The sequence below is a fragment of the Echinops telfairi genome, unplaced genomic scaffold (assembly GCF_000313985.2).
Source record: "Echinops telfairi isolate 266 unplaced genomic scaffold, ASM31398v2 ScPeMD7_5592;HRSCAF=6446, whole genome shotgun sequence".
In the NCBI taxonomy this organism is placed as follows: domain Eukaryota; kingdom Metazoa; phylum Chordata; class Mammalia; order Afrosoricida; family Tenrecidae; genus Echinops; species Echinops telfairi.
This window is the reverse complement of record NW_022109491.1, coordinates 28551196-28567499: the sequence shown is the minus strand read 5'-3', so window position 1 is coordinate 28567499 and position 16304 is coordinate 28551196. Positions and strand designations below refer to the sequence as shown.

The following is a 16304-nucleotide window of genomic DNA, read 5'->3' as shown; positions in this document are numbered from 1 at the left end:
AAATTCACACTTTAAATAGCTACAGCTTATTGTATGTCGATAATAGAGCTGTGTTAAAATTATAAGACCAATCAATGGAATAGAGGCCCAACAAAAAGAGAAACAAAGCCAAAGGATTCTTCTTTGATAACTTAACAAAACAGATTTTAAAAATAGGTACAATTTAATATTAGGAATGAAAATTAGAAATAACTACCACTACATCAAACAACAAATCAACCAACCTACTGTGATGGAGCTGATTCCAAATCATAGCAACCCCATAAAGGGTTTCTGAGACAAAATGGCGTGTGGGTTTGAACCACTGATCCTGCTGTTACCAGTCCAATGCTTAACTCACTTTGCACCCGGGACTCCTTAACTACAAGTATAGCTGATACAAAACTCAGAATATTATGAGCTACAAACAAATCATTTAAAATTTTTTCCAATAAAGAAATAAATGGACAAATCTATAGAAAAATGCAACTTGAATAACTTGGACGGAAGTAAAAAGCTTTATAAATATTTTTAAAAGTTGAAGATTCACTAACCTCCCTTCTAAGTAGCATTTCCTCACATTGCTACAGATAAGAGCCAGCAACACAAGGAATCCAGGACAGATAAACCTTTCAGGACCAATAATGAGAATAGATATACCACAAGGGTAAAGGTAAGGTAGGGGGAGAAAAGGGGAATCGATCACAATTATCAACATAACACACACACACACACACACATGCAGGCACAACGAACAACAGAAAATGGGTGAAGGGAGACAGCGGAAGATATAAGATATGAAAATAATAATTTATAATTTATCAAGGATTCATGAGGAAGGGAGGGCGGGGGGTGGGGGGAAAATGAGGAGCTGATTATCAAGGGCTCAAGTTGAAAATGATGATGGCAACATATGTACAAATGTGCGTGACATAATGGATGGATGGATGGTGATAAGAACTGTAAGAGCTCCCAATAAAATGATTTAATAAAAGAAAAATACAGAAGTCTTGACAGCCATAATAAATGTCTATGTTACTGTAAAAAAAAAAAAAACCTTTATAAGAAAAGGGAAAAAAAAAGAGCAAGATGAAGACATTCACTCTCACTATGGTTTGGGGGGCCCTAGCCATTAGACGTGGAGCCCTCGTGGCACAGGAAGTCAGCAGTTTGAACTCCCAGCCACCCTCAGGGGGAAAAGATCTGGCAATGCGCTCCCCTAGAGATGGTGGTTGTCCAGTCAGCTACAACCCTTAGCAATCTCATATACAAGAAAAACAAACAAACACTGCCCATTCCTGTACCATCTTCACAACTGTTATTGTTTGAGCCCACTGTTGCAGCTATTTTCTCAATCTATCTCTAGTCTTCCTGGTTTTTTTGGTTTTGTTTTGAGGCTGGAATTCAAAATTTATTTTAGGAAGAGAAGATTGGAACAAAAACAACAAATATTCTCAGAGTAGCTAAAACTGCAACAGTGTGACCAGCCATAAAATGGGGTTACTAGTAGTCAAAAGAAATGAAGTAGTTGACTTGAAGGCAACTGATTTAATTTCAAAAAAGTTATTTCTTATGGCTGTCTCTTATAAACCTTTGTTAATAATGAATAACTCTCTGGCTCATAGGGCTTCTTGAGATCCATTTTTCAAAATACCTTTTGTTATTACAAAACGTTTTCCTTGTGAAAGAGGTAAAGTCCTGGTAGATGGTAAAACAAGGGCAAACCTCAGAAACACGCACCAGATTGATGCCGGACACAAAGGTAAACACTGTACAGGGTTACTGCTTGACAAGTGAGAGAATGGGAAATTCATTCGAGGATTGACAGAGGCCATTGATCTAAAAGCATTTCCTGGTGTTTCCAAAATATTTCTCCAAAGCTTCAAATGGTTCTTCTTGAGGGACTGGTCCTTCCTGATAACATTTCCTAAGTACCTGAGCCAAAGTCTTGCCATGCTAGCTTCTAAGGCACAATCTCGCTGTACTTCCTCCACGGCAGATGTGCTTGCTCTTCCGGCAGTCCTTAGTACTTTCAATTTTCCTTGCCAACACCGCAATTCAAATGTGTCCGTTCTTTTTCTGTCTTCCTTATTCACTGTCCAGTTTTCACATGCACACAAGGTGACTGAAAATACCATGGCTTGGGTTAGGCACGTCTTAGTCCTTCCAGTGGCATCTTTGCCCTTTAACACTTTAAAGAGCTCTTATATAACAGATTTGCCTAATGCAACCCCATTTTTTAATTTTCTGCTGCTTCCATGAGTGGTGACTGTGTATCCAGGTAAAAAGAAATCCCTGACAACTTCAATCTTTTCTCTATTTATTATGATGGAACAGCATAAAGAGCCCTGGTGGTGCTGGCAGGTAAACGTTGAACTGTTAACCATATATAGTCAGTGGTTCAAATCTACCAGCCACTCCATGGGAGAAAGACGAGACTTTCTGCTCCCATAAAGATTTACAACGCTACCTATCCAGGGTAGCTAGGAATCTGAATCAATTCCATGGCAGTGTTTTTTTGGTTCTTTAATGGGGCAGTATGAATTAGAACTAATTTGAAAGCAAACAACAGCAAACAAGAGAAGCAAAAGAGATTAAAATGATACAGATATTGAAAAGATGGGAAAATAGGGCACAAAAAGATACAGGTTTCAGGTATTTACCTGGCCTGCAGATATATCCATGACTGTTGTGGAGCATACAGGGTCAAAGTTATACAATGTTCTTAAACATAACCAAACACCTTGCAGGAATGAGTATCTGGGCTTGGGCGACCATAATGTCTGGGGGCACCAAGGTTAACTGGCTTAACATAGTTCACAAGGTTCTCTATCACAGTTTGGTAAGAGGGAGCTAGGGACTTAAAGCTCGTGAGCAGTCATCTGAGATACAACCATTAGTCTCTCCCTGTCCAGAGGAAGATGGAAAGCCGCGTGGAAATCCGCACGTGCACTGGACTACGGGGCCACGTACGCACCAGTCTCCGTCATGAGAAGAACCAGTTTGCACTTGGCTCCCCATCAACTGCTCGGAAAGGGGCCCATTAGAATCTCCTAGGTGAAGCTGGAGAAAATGTGGAACCGAGCTCAAAATCAGAAGAGAGACTAGACTTACTAGTCTGAGAGAAATGGTTGGAATCCCCCAAACTATGGTCCCTAGTCACTCCTCTGGTCTGGGACTGAAGTCATCTCAGTAGCTCAAATTTTAGTCAAACAACATGCAGGTCTATGACGGGCACACTAACGCTACGGAGGTATGCACACCTCAGCATAATCAGCCATTCAAGGTCAACGAGCAGTATTTACCCAAGGACGGGGCTTTGAAGGGTTGGAAAAGGACAACTGGGAGGGAGTGGGACGCGTGACGGACCACTGAAGGGACTGCATGAGCGAAATGAAACAAACTGCACACGAATGGCTGAGTGTAAAATTAATGAGCTGCTCCAAAACCTTCACCTAATCACAAGAAATTGTCTTAAAAATGGAAAAGAACTACTATTTACAGATGGTCCAATTATTTACATTGAATTCATAAAAATCTACCCAAAAATATTAGAAATAACACGACTTTATCAAGGTGGCTAAATATAAGACTTTAATAATTTAGTAAAAATAGGCACTGATTTACACACAACGAAGGGTTTGTGCGGTGGAGAGAGACTCGTGTATAAAGGGTGATATGAAAGAATTAGATAGGATTGTATGTAAGAAAATAGGAAGTAATAGGAGAGAGAGTAAATGAGTGCAGTGGCTCTAAATGGACATCTTTAAGACTTCTGAGAAGTATATGGCTAAGAGAGAAGGAGATAATAAGATAAGGCTTAAGAAGTACTAAGACTAACATTGTTACTGCAGAAATGGCAACAGGCCATAGTATGGCAGCCCTAAGGTCTAGGTGAGATGAGACCCATTTTTCCAAGATTCTTTTCTGGAAAAATAAAGCTCTATGTCAGCTGTTCTCAACCTGTGGGTCACGACCCCTTTGATGGTCGAATGACCCTTTCACAGGGGTCACCTAAGACCATCGGAAAACACATATTTCCGATGGTCTTAAGAACCGAGACACTGTTCCTCTATCCATCTCCAGGCGGGTCCGCCCACATGCAGATACCTCCACATGCGAGTACCCGGGGTGAAGACTGTTACCCCATGCTACACCATGCTTCACGACAAAATTTAGTATATTTGTAATTAGAAATAAATATTTCACAATATAGAATTACATGGTTTTGTGATTAATCATGCTTTCATTATGTTCAATTTATAACAATGAAAAGATATCTGCATATCAGGTATTTACATGACAATTCATAACAGTAACAAAATGAAAATTATGAAGTAGCAACGAAAATAATTGTATGGTTAGGGGTCACCACAACACGAGGAACTGCATTAAAGGGTCGTGGCATTAGGAAGGCTGAGAACCACTGCTCTATGTAGTCATGGTTTGGAGAGCATACAAGATTAAGGTTTTGTTGGATGGATGTGAAGGAGCCCTGGTGGCCTAGTGGGTAATGTGTTGGGCTGCTAGCCACAAGGTCAGCAGTTTGAAACCTCTAATTGATCCTCAGGAGAAGAGTGAGGTTTTCCACTTCCATAAAGATTGAAAGTATCAGAAACTGCCACAGGAAACTGCCACAGGGGCACTTCTGCTCTGTCCTATAAAATCGCCACGAGTATTCTGACTCATGGCAGTGAGTTTGGTTTGGTTTGGGTTGGGGGATATGACAGACTGTAAGCAGTGTGCAGTGAATACAGGCATGAGAATGACTGAATTGCTGACCCACAGAGTCTAGCTTGGACAGGAAAGGAAGGTAAATATTAAAGATGATTAGAGAACATGAAGGATTTAAAGGACTAGACACTCAGCAGATGTTAGCGAATAATGGAGCTGGTAAACTGGAAGCCTTTAAGAGATTAATTTCACTAGAATTATCCAGAATCTACTGGTAGGTGGTTAAAAAGAATTCCATATAGTAACTCTATAGCTAGAGCTTCCTTGTGATATACAGATCAACACTAGTGAAATGCAATCTTTACTACCCATGGTGATGACACAAGCAGCTTCCGACAAAGGTCCGTGCTCACTTGCCTCTTCTAGTCTTGGGGGAAAACTTGAAACAACATTTCAGTACCAGTTATCTTCTTTGAAAAAGTCAATTATAATGCAAGATAAAAGTGGATTATGAGTATCCAGGTTATTTGAAGCATATTTAACAGACTAGACAGAAATAATTAATAGGCAAATTTCATATATAGAGAACTTTAATAACAATACTTCTTAAACTTCAGCCTTATAATTTGGAAAAAACCAGGCTGCCCACCCACTGCCATGGAGTTGACTCCAATTAGGCTAGAGAAGTCACTCTATCAAATGCTACAGGCATTAACTTCTGGAGCTATCATACCAATCAATACTGAAATCTCACATCATCTGGAAGGCAAATTGTTCATATATTCAGTGTCTGCGCAGTTGCTGCTGACCTAAACATAGTACAGTTTATACTCTACGAAAGAGCCCCTGAGACAGGCATGGGGTAGAAGGGTGGGTTAATTCTTGCACAATGCCTGTGCAGAGTCTGGCAGTGATGAAAGGCTAGAAAAATCATGAAAGGCCCTTTTATAACCAGTGTGAATGTAGAGCTTAGAGGCATAGTCAGATGACCTACTTAGGGCTTTGCTTTTACTGATGAGAATTAATTCACATTCCAGATAAGTCTCTTTCTAGAAAAAGAAAACTTTACATAATGGCTAAGAAAATTAAGATACAAGGAGCATAACTCTTCAAGTTCCAATCTCTCTTCAGTCTCAGCTCAAGTCACAGAGTCTGGCTGGAGACAGAATATAACTTCATAAAGGCTCTGGGAGGTCTGCTCTCATTTGCCTCATTGTAACAGAGTATTCTCTGATTGTTGTTGGGCTCTGAAGAAATTTAATTTCTGTAATTCATCCATCAGATCAGAAGTTTGAGCTAATAATATATTGTTGGTAGCCTTCACAGAGCAATTGCTCCCGCCTAGGAACTTCTCCTGTATCTTTCTCATCAGCCTGCTCTCAAAACCTGCTAGTTAGTCATAGTAGGACCATTGTCTCGGTCCCCGACTCCAGATATTCCACTCCAGATATTTCACTATTAGAGCAGCTTCCACAGACTTAATAGACTAACTACATATATGTTCACCTATCAATTATAATCAGGACTCTGTATTCCATGTCCACTCTGCTCACATGACCTACCCAGCACCTACCAAAGTGACCCATGGAGTGGACCATGAGGCAGAATGTAACACAGAGCCACCTGCCTTTTAGAATTCACAGAGGAATACTTCCTATCTCAACAATGGACTGTAATTCAGGGAAGCTAAATCACTCAAAGATCCTTTGTATAGAACTCTGTGTTAGTCTGAGTTGACTAGAAAAACAAATCCAGAGACACTCATATGTGTATAAGAGAGCTTATATCAAAGAGTAATTGTATATTAAAAAACATGCCAGCCCAGATCAAGCCCTTAAGTCCAATATTAGCCCATATAGCCAATATTAGTCCATAAATTCCTCTTCAGACTCATGTAGCCACTCTCAATGATACCAAATGCAAGAAGATCACAGGCTTGGGGGTGAAAAGTTTTGTGGATCCAATGGCAGTAGAAGCATCTCCAGGGCTCTGGCTGCCATCAAGTGGCTCCAAGTGGCTTGCCAAAAAGAAGATGATGAGAGAGAGAGAGAGAGAATGTGCCCCACCTCCAGGGAGGAAGAGAAGACGTTCCCAGAACTCTCATGAGAAAGTCACGCCCACAAGAAGGCATCATCAGGCCGTTTGACAGGCTAGACTTCACCCCTTCACTCTTAATATCCTCAAATTGACATGAGATTACGTAACCACCACAAACTCCATTTCTCCTTTTTCTAGTATTTTTTTCTTTTCTTTTTCATTTTAATTCTGACCTGAACTTTAAAAACATCTACTGGGCTTTGGATTCATCAAAGAATACATTTATACATCTCTTAAACTGATCAATCTGAAATAGGAAACACAGGGTAAAAAATTCAAAATATATCTGTAAAGAGTCTCTACCTATATACTGACAAATATATATTTCCTTTCTCTTCCCACATATATGACAGTATGAGTGGGCTTCACAAAGTTTGTGGAAATATTCCATTATCTTGTACCTCCATTTTTCCATAAACTTTTGAAACCTTCTCTTATATCATACACATAGGTGAGACACCTTGCTTTTTGGGCCATTTAATATGTCTTAATCACTAGTATACAAAAAAAAATGCCTCATTCTTTAAAAACTATATTCCATGCTATGGTTGAAACACAACTTCTATCTGTCCTCTACTGACATTTAAATACATTCTCATCCTTTGTTTATACAATTTTGCAATAAGAAACATCGTACACACACAGGTCATCTCACATCTACACAAATCTATTTGTAGAATAAACTCATCTCAACCTATGGGTCACGACCCCTTTGAGGGTCAAATGACCCTTTCACAGGGGTTGCCCGATTCATAACAGTAGCAAAATGACAGTTATGAAGTAGCAACAAAAATAATTTTATGGTTGGGAGGTTACCACCACATGAGGAACTGTATGAAAGGGTCACGGCATTAGGACTGTTGAAAACCACTGGACTAGAGAGTATGAACATTTGCTAATTAAAAAAAAAACAAAAAACCACCCTCTAAAGAGGATGTACCAATTTACCTTCCATCATCGTATGGGGAGTGTCAATGTCCTTGGCCAAGGCTGTGTGCTTAAAGGTAATCTTTATCAACTGTGAAAACAGCCTCTCCACGGTGTCTTTAGTTTTCTCAAAGATCTTGTACATTTCTCGAAAAGCTTATTTCTAGGTATTTTTCCCTTTTGTTTCTTCTATTCTCTCATTTATTAGTTGTGCATATAACAATTACAGTTTTGAACATCTACTTTTGTCTTTCTTCATTCATTTGCAGTCTTTTAAAAAATTCTCTTTTGTAGAGTAAACCCCTCTATCTGCAATTTTGTGGCCAGTCTTAACCAAAACTAGGAGCTGTGTTTTTAATCTTTTATATCTTATTTTTACAGTTTTTATGGTATTATATTTTAAGTTTTAGTTTTAAACTCTCTTATAATGTCCTAGCTATATTAATATAGATTAAACATTTAACCTCCCCGTCTCATCCTTCTTAAATGTGTTATATAACAGCATGCAGAAAGCTCAGATTGCTGTGATCAGTAAAAGCTCATACTATATAGATGGTAACTGGCCATTCTCTCTGCCACCCTTGCTCCTGGCTATTCATTCTGCCACAATGAATCCCTCAGACCAAAAGAAATGAGACTCTCCTTATGCCAGACAACCTCAGTCACTTAGGAGTTCATTCCGGCAAGGGCCAATTACTGAGACGTGACTTCTCTAACCTGGGCCATAATTATGGATCTGATATTACCTAGTGTCTGTATAAGGAACTGCATTTAACAGTACCAACAACAGAAAAATAAGAAAAATGTCTTGATTTATTTTGTGGACCTAGAATTACTTTACTTAATAAGTAATTACTCAGTATATACTATATTTGCTGGGCATACAGAAATGAAAAAATTAAAAGCCTTAAGTTTATGGAGTTTATTGTCTAGTAGAGATCCTAGACACACTCTGAGAAACTGTGTTTCTAACAATGGTGAATTATGTAATTGAAACAGTGAAGACAAGAAAGGTAGAACTTGAAGACGCTGGCAGATCAGGAAACTACGAAAAACTACCAAAACCACAAGTAATCTTGGGAAAGAAAACTTTCCACTGAGGACATTGCTGATTTACAAAGAAGCTGAGCCTCAAGCCCTGGGCAGAACTTCTAACAGCCCACTGGAGGAAACTCCAGAGCCTACAACCTGAGTGAGGAAGGGGCAGCTACTATGACACCATGGTGTCTTATTTGAGGTGGGAGTCCCAGACCTACACCCTAATAACAATAATAAAGTCAGCCTGCTTTTGCCTTTGTAAGGTCTATAAAAACACAAAACTCACTACCATCAAGTCAATTCTGACTCATGGTAACCCTACACAAAAGAGCAGAGCTTTGGTTGTATTGTGATATTGCCCATTTAATTTCTCATTCATAACAATTGCTTTTTCTTTCTTTCCTTTGGTAGATTTGTCAGTGGTTTATCAATTTTCTTGATCCTTTTGATGAACCAACTTCTTGTCTTGCTGATTTTTCTAATTTTTTTTCCTGAGTCACTTATTTCGGCTCTAATCTTTATTAGTTCTTTCCTTCTGGTGGTTGAGGGCTGGTTTTGCTGGTTATATTTTAACTGTAGGTACTATATTGATTGTGGTTCATTCTTTTTTGATGTAAGCACTTGTTGCTGTAAATTGCCCTTTGAGATCCGCTTTTGCTGTATCCTAAAATTTTGGGCATGTTATATTTTCTTTAAAAAAAAAAAAAACTTATTGGGGGCTCTTACATCTCTTATCACAATCCATGCATTCCTCCAGTGTGTCAGGCACATTTGCACATATGCCGCCATCATCATTTTCAAAGCATTCTTGAGCTCCTGATATCAGCTCCCCATTTCTCACCCCTCCCTCCCTCACTCTCCTTCCTCACGAACCCTTGATAAGTTATAGATTATTTTTTCCTTATCTTACATCGTCCTCCACCCCTCACCCACTTTTCCGTTATTCATCCCCCTGGGAGGGAGTTCTAGATTGATCCTTGTGATCAATTCCCCCTTTCTCCCCCTCCCCTCTCCTAATCCTCCTGGTATCTCACTCTCCTTGGGTATGTTATATTTTCATTCTCATTTGTTTTAAAGAGTTAAAATGGCACTCTTCACTTCTTGAGTTACCCAGTGGTTTTAAGTAAAGTGTTGTTCAATTTCCACATAATTTATTCATCTTTGTTTTGTCTTCCTATTACTGATTTCTAATTTTATAGCATTGTGATCTGAAAAGACAGTTTGTAGTATTGGAGTGTTTTTAAATTTATGGGTGCTTTGTGGCTTAACATATAATCTATTCTGGGATACATTTCATAGGTGCTAGAAAAGAATGTATGCTTTGTAGTTATTAGGTGTGGTGTTCTATTTGTCTAAGAGATCAAGATGTGCTTACTTGTATTATTTAGTTTTATATCTTTGTGGATTTTCTTTCCAGCTGATCTCAAAAGTGGTTTATTAAAATCTACTCTAGGCTTGACATAATGGATGATGTATGGACTGTGATAGTTGTACGAGCACCCAATAAAATGATTTAAATAAATAAAAATTTTAAAACATCAACCAAAAAAAAAAAGAGCAGAGCTGCCCCTCTGAGTTTTGGAGACTGTAACTCTATGGGAGCAGAAAGCTTCATCTCTTTCCAGCAGAGCTGCTAGTGGTTTCGAATTGCTGACCTTGAAGTTAGCAGCCCGATGTGTAATTACTATGCCACTGAGGCTCCTTGTAGGGCCTAGAGTCCCACTTAAAATAGGATTAATATCCCAGACTCTAAGTCCCAGACCTTGAGGCATCTGCCAGAACAAATGTGAATCCTCTTGTGTTAGTCTGGGTTGACTAGAGAAACAAATCCAGTGTGTGTAAGAGTTTTCTATCAAAGAGTAATTATATATTAAGAAAGCATCCCAGCTCAGTCCAGATCAAGTTGGTAAGACCGATGTTAGCCTATGTCTGATACCAGTCTATAAATTCCTCTTCAAACTCAATCAGCACATGCAATCATGCTGAATGCAGGAAGATCACAGGCCCATTGGTGGGTAGAAAGTCTTGTGGATCCAGTGGAGGTGGAAGCATCTCAGCACTGTCGTGGGTCTCTTATGTGGCTCCTCCAGCTCCAGGGCTCTGGCTCCATCAGTGGAGCTTCATATGGCTTGTCAACAGGAATGTCTCATAGCAAGAGTATGTGTTCCACCTCCAGGGAAGAAAACAGGAGTTCCCAGAATCCTCAGGAGAAGGCCATGCCAAACAGAGGCCTCATTGGCTATGACCTGACAGGCTAGACTTCACCCCTACACTTCAAGTTGACACAAGATTATGTAGCTGCCACACCTCTCTAGAAAAAGCTATCACCCTACCTTTCAAATTATTTCTACAAAACAAATTTTTTTTGTCTACAAACAATTTTAAAAGTACAATGTTTGGCCTATGTACAAGACAACGTGAGGATCAATGAAATATATACAAGAACCATTCTAAGGCACTAAAATTTTCAATTAAAAATCAGCATCATAAGAAAATTTGATCACAGAGTTAAAAAAAAATCCCTAAGTTAGAGGACAAGAATTAATGTTAAAGAGGAGGAACAACTCAGAAAAGGAGGGTGAGACTGGCCACCCAATATAACCAACATTGCAGAATTGCACATATACAAATTGCACATATTGAAATGGTATGTTTTTGCTGTGTACTTACATGTTTTTAGCAACAGGAATAAAATTATTTTAAATTACTACCATATATACTCGTGTATAAGCCAAGTTTTCCAGCGCAGTTATTTTGGTAAAATTAGGTGCCTCAGCTGATATTTGGGTCGGCTTATACTCAAGCATATACGATATATGGTTTAAAACATAATAAACACAACAAAAATAGATACAACTGGGAAAAGCAATAAAATGTTCTAAGATTGTTGCACTGTCTAGAAATACCAATGTATCCATTGTTCTGTCACACATAACACTACTTTTATTTCTCTATCTCCCAAGCACTTTACTTTTCAGGTAGTCGGTTCTGCAGTCACTACAATGATCACATAAATCTCACAGATAATATTCATGATTGAAAGGTTTATTAAGGAAGTTAACAGGTTGCAATGCAGGTGAGAAATTCTCAGGACAGAGTTGTTCAGTCAAGACATGTTACAAAGCTCTTTCAGAACTGCTAATAAAAATGTCCAAAGGGCATGCCACTCCACTATAAACCTCAACCCAAATGCATTCAGCTCGTCGGTGAGCCCAGCTCCCCAAATTAAATGCCCATAGGCACTCCACTAGAGTAACCCTCAACCTAAAGGAACTCAGCTTCCCCAGTTAGTAGTCTACAGAGATGGCATTCCACAAGCCAGTTAGACTCAAAGAGCACTCAACGTTACTGGCTCCGTGGGCTGAGAAATCTACCACTCTGTCTACTGCTGAGTCCTGGTTGTGCTGCCGCTCCTATGATGTCACAGCTGCCTTCTGAGCCAAGGACATTCACTGCACACGGATCTCAGGATCCAGAGGTAGCGAAATCCCGTCTCCTGCTTCTCAGAGGTCTCATTTTATACCCAGCAGGATGGCGATAACAGTGAATCCTACCAGCATCTTCCCCCACCTTCTTGCCCAGCATCAGGAAAAGGTTGTTTGGTGGGAGTTACTGCCCCTGCACCAATATACCACTTACATTAACTTGATAAGTCTATATGTTGCAATATGTACAGTAAACACTGATAAAACACTAATCTATAATTTCTGACGAATCCAAAAGAAGAGAGAGAAAGAAAATAATAAGACAAAAAGAAAGCAAAGGATAAAATGGCAGTCTTAAATCCAAATATATAAGTAATTATATTAAGTCATCTAGGCAGAGCTCCTATTCAACTTTTCTGCTTTCATTTTTAAATACAAAGAACAAGAAGGATCACTAAAACAAGTTAAACGAGCAGAAGGGACAAAATTAAAAAGGGAAAACAAACAATTTTAGGAACAAAACAAAACTTTAAAACACAAAGAACATTATCTACAGAGATAAAACAAAAACAGAACTATTTTTTAAAATCAGAAGTTTCAAGTAAAAATTATAACTATAATTTAAAACTTCAATAAAAAGAGTGCCAATCTTCTAGAAAACAGGAGAGAGTAAAAGGGAATATTAGAGGAAAAATCCACAATACCCCACCTCAGAAGGGGAAAAAAGTTGTCTCTTAAGAAAGAACCAAGAAAATGGAGGATGCAGAGTACCAATAAAAATATCCATTAAAGAAAGCTGATGGTGCCAAGCTATCAAAAGATATATCATCTGAGGTCTTAAAGGTTTAAGATAAACAAGCAGCCATTCTAGCTGAGAAACAACAAAGTGCACATGGAAGAAGCACACCAGCCTGTCCCAACACAATAGCTGAAGACAAAGCGGGTGCATAAGGAAATGTAGTGAAGAAAGCTGATGGAGCCCGGCTATCAAAAGGTATAGAGTCTGGGGTCTTGAAGGCTTGAAGATAAACAGGTGGCCATCTAGCTGAGAGACAACAAGACCCATATGGAAAAAGCACATCAGCCGGTGTGATCATGAGGTGTAGAAGGGATCAGGTTTCACGCATCAAAGAATAAAAAAAATCACATCACTGTGAATGAGGGGAGTGCAGAGTGGGGACCCAAAGCCCATCTGTAGGCAACTGGACATCATCTTACAGAAGGGTCACGGGGAGGACACAGGCCAGTCAGGGTGCAGTGTAGCAACAATGAAACATACAACTTTCCTCTAGTTCTTAAATGCTTCCTCCTCCCACTATCATGACCCCAATTCTACCTCACAAATCAGACTGGACCGCTGGACCGAAGGATGTACACTGGTACAGAAAGGAATTGGAAACACAGGGAATCCAGGGCAGATGAGCCCCTCAGGACCAGTAGTGAAATGGCAATACAGGGAGAGTGGAGGAAAGGTGAGGGAGAAGGGGGGAACAGATAGCAGAGAAGTGGGTGAAGGGGGACATTGGACAGTGTAAGATATGACAAAATAATAACAACATAAATTATCAAGGGTTCATGGGGAGTGGGGAGTGGAGAGGGAGGGGGAAAATGAGGAGTGGATACCAGGGACTCAAGTAGAAAACAAATGTTTTGAGAATGATGAGGGAAACAACTGTATAGGAGTGCTTGACACAATGGATGTAAGTGTGGAATGTGCTAAGAGTTGTACGAGCTCCCAATAAAATGATTTAATAATAATAAAAAATAATAACTCATTACAAGGTTAAAAAAGAAGGCCTACCCAATGACCACCATGTGATTTTAGAATTTACAGAATAAAGAAAATCTTCCACAGAAGGGGAAATAAGTAGCCTACAAGGGGGGAAAAATTAGATTGTTTTTTAATTTCACACATTATGTAATAATGGATGCTCAAAGGCAACAGAACAACGACTTAAAAGTTCTGCGTGAAAATGACCTTCCAATCTCGAATTCTATACTCAACCAAATCATCGTTTCCATCTAGAGGGAAAAAGAAACATGAAAGAGTTCAAGTTTATCTGCCAAGTACTTTCTCTCAAGATGTTATGTGAGAATGAATCCTACAAAATACATTCAAAAAGATGAGAGAGGAAGGCCTTTGACAAGATGGATTGACACTGGCTGAATCTACGGGCTCAACCATGAGAACAATTGCAAACATGGCACACGACAGGGCACTGTTTCACTCTGATGTGAAACTATGGTCGCTATGAATCGGAACCCACTTGACAGCACTTAACAACAACAACAATGAAACCAAACATATTTTCTAAAGTGCCAAGAATCCCACTACTAAGTACAATCATGTGCAGCATAAAGTCCCTTTGGGAAATTTCCAACTACATGTACATCTGACCGAATATTATGTCCATGACCTTAAGTTTCCATAAAGTTTATTACCGTATATACTCGAGTATAAGCCGACCCAAATATCAGCCGAGGCAAATATGGTATATTAAAAATTCAAGGCACATACAATAATTTGTAATAACAAACAGATATTACTTTGCAGGGTTCATCACAACACTATTATGAGTATTACTGAATCACTATGCTCAAGCTGTTTTACTGCACCTACAAGTGTTCCATTAATATTTTTAATGCATAGATAAGTACACTACATACCATAATCCTAAGAAAAACATTTGATTGATGGAAGACATGAACAGTACCTAATTTTTTCAGTTTACGTGAAAATTTGTCTTATAAAAGGAACTCCTTTGTTATCTGGAGACTGCCCTTATATAATATGGTATTAGCAAAATATCAACATCACAGTGGCCAAGTACACCCAAAGTACTGATGGGTATTAAACACACATGAGAAATGACCACATACGTCTATACAAAGACCTTACACCGGAATGTTCACTGCAGCTTTATTTACACTAACCCCAGAATGGAAAGAACAAGTGAATACACCAACTGTAATACAGTTATGCAACCGAATTCTACTCAGCAATACATATTACTACTGACAACACAGAACATGAGTGAATGTGAGAGATATAATGCTAAATGAAAGGAGCCAGACACACAAAATGGTGTGTATGTTCCATTTTTAAAAAGGATGTGGGGAGAGAATCATCTACAATGATTGACGCATAACCCCGCCCCCAACCCTGGGGGAGACAAACAACAGAAACATGGGCAAAGGGAGCCAGTAGCTGGGGTGAGATATGAAAATAATAATAATTTAAAATTTTCAGGGGCCCATGAGGGTGGGGGAGGTAGGGGAAAAAAGGAGCTCATACCAAGTGCTCAAGCAGAAAGAAAATGTTTTGAAATGATGGCAACTTATGTATACATGAGTTTGATAACACTGATGGGCAGACTGTAATAAGAGCTGTTAAGAGCCCCCCAGGAAAATGATTTCTTAACAATTTTTTTTAAAGGATGTGTGCTCAATTATCAGGTACAAGTAAACTCTGATGACAGAAGTGAGGTTACTGATTCTTCAGCACAAGATAGGTAGTATGATTAGAAGGAGACACGAGCGAGCTGTAAAGGTAGTACTACTTCTTTATCTAAGTATATTCAACATAAAACTCCATTGACATGTAATGTTTAAGAGCTATGATTTTTACAATGTGTATGTTCTATTAAAAAAAATGATATAAAGATCTAGAGAAAGGCACGTTTAACTTAAAAAAAACTGTTAATAAATGCTAATGCTTATTCCTCAGAACTGAGAAAAAAGAGTGAGGAATATGTCCCCCATTTACACTTAAAAGATTTTTTAAAAATTTTGCCCTGGGGGGGGGGGGCGCACGCAAAAATCAAGCCATGTTTCACAATTGAAAAAAATCAAGATGTACTGTCCTGAAAAAAAATTGTGAGCAATACAAAAAGGTTAGAATAGTGAAACTATTAATTCGATTTTCTTTTTGTCGAATTTGTGTTTTTCCTAATAGTGAAGTTTCAAATGTTTTGATTAATTGCCTGTATATGACCTTTGCCTATTTTTCTACTAGGCTTGTCACTCTTCTTTTTTTTTATGTTTTTAATTTTATTTATTAATTCAAATGTTGAACTTGGTAATTTTTTTAAATGTCATTTACTATTTTCTTTTTCTTTTTTTTTTTTTTTAAAACATTTTATTAGGGGCTCATACAACTGTTAT

At 38.7% G+C, this 16304-nt stretch overlaps 1 protein-coding gene across 2 annotated transcripts in view; it reads right to left on the bottom strand.

Moving 5' to 3' along the window:
• The window catches only part of PTPRA (protein tyrosine phosphatase receptor type A), a 97703-nt gene that overhangs the window by 77124 nt on the left and 4275 nt on the right, over window positions 1-16304 (bottom strand). The window lies entirely within an intron of this gene.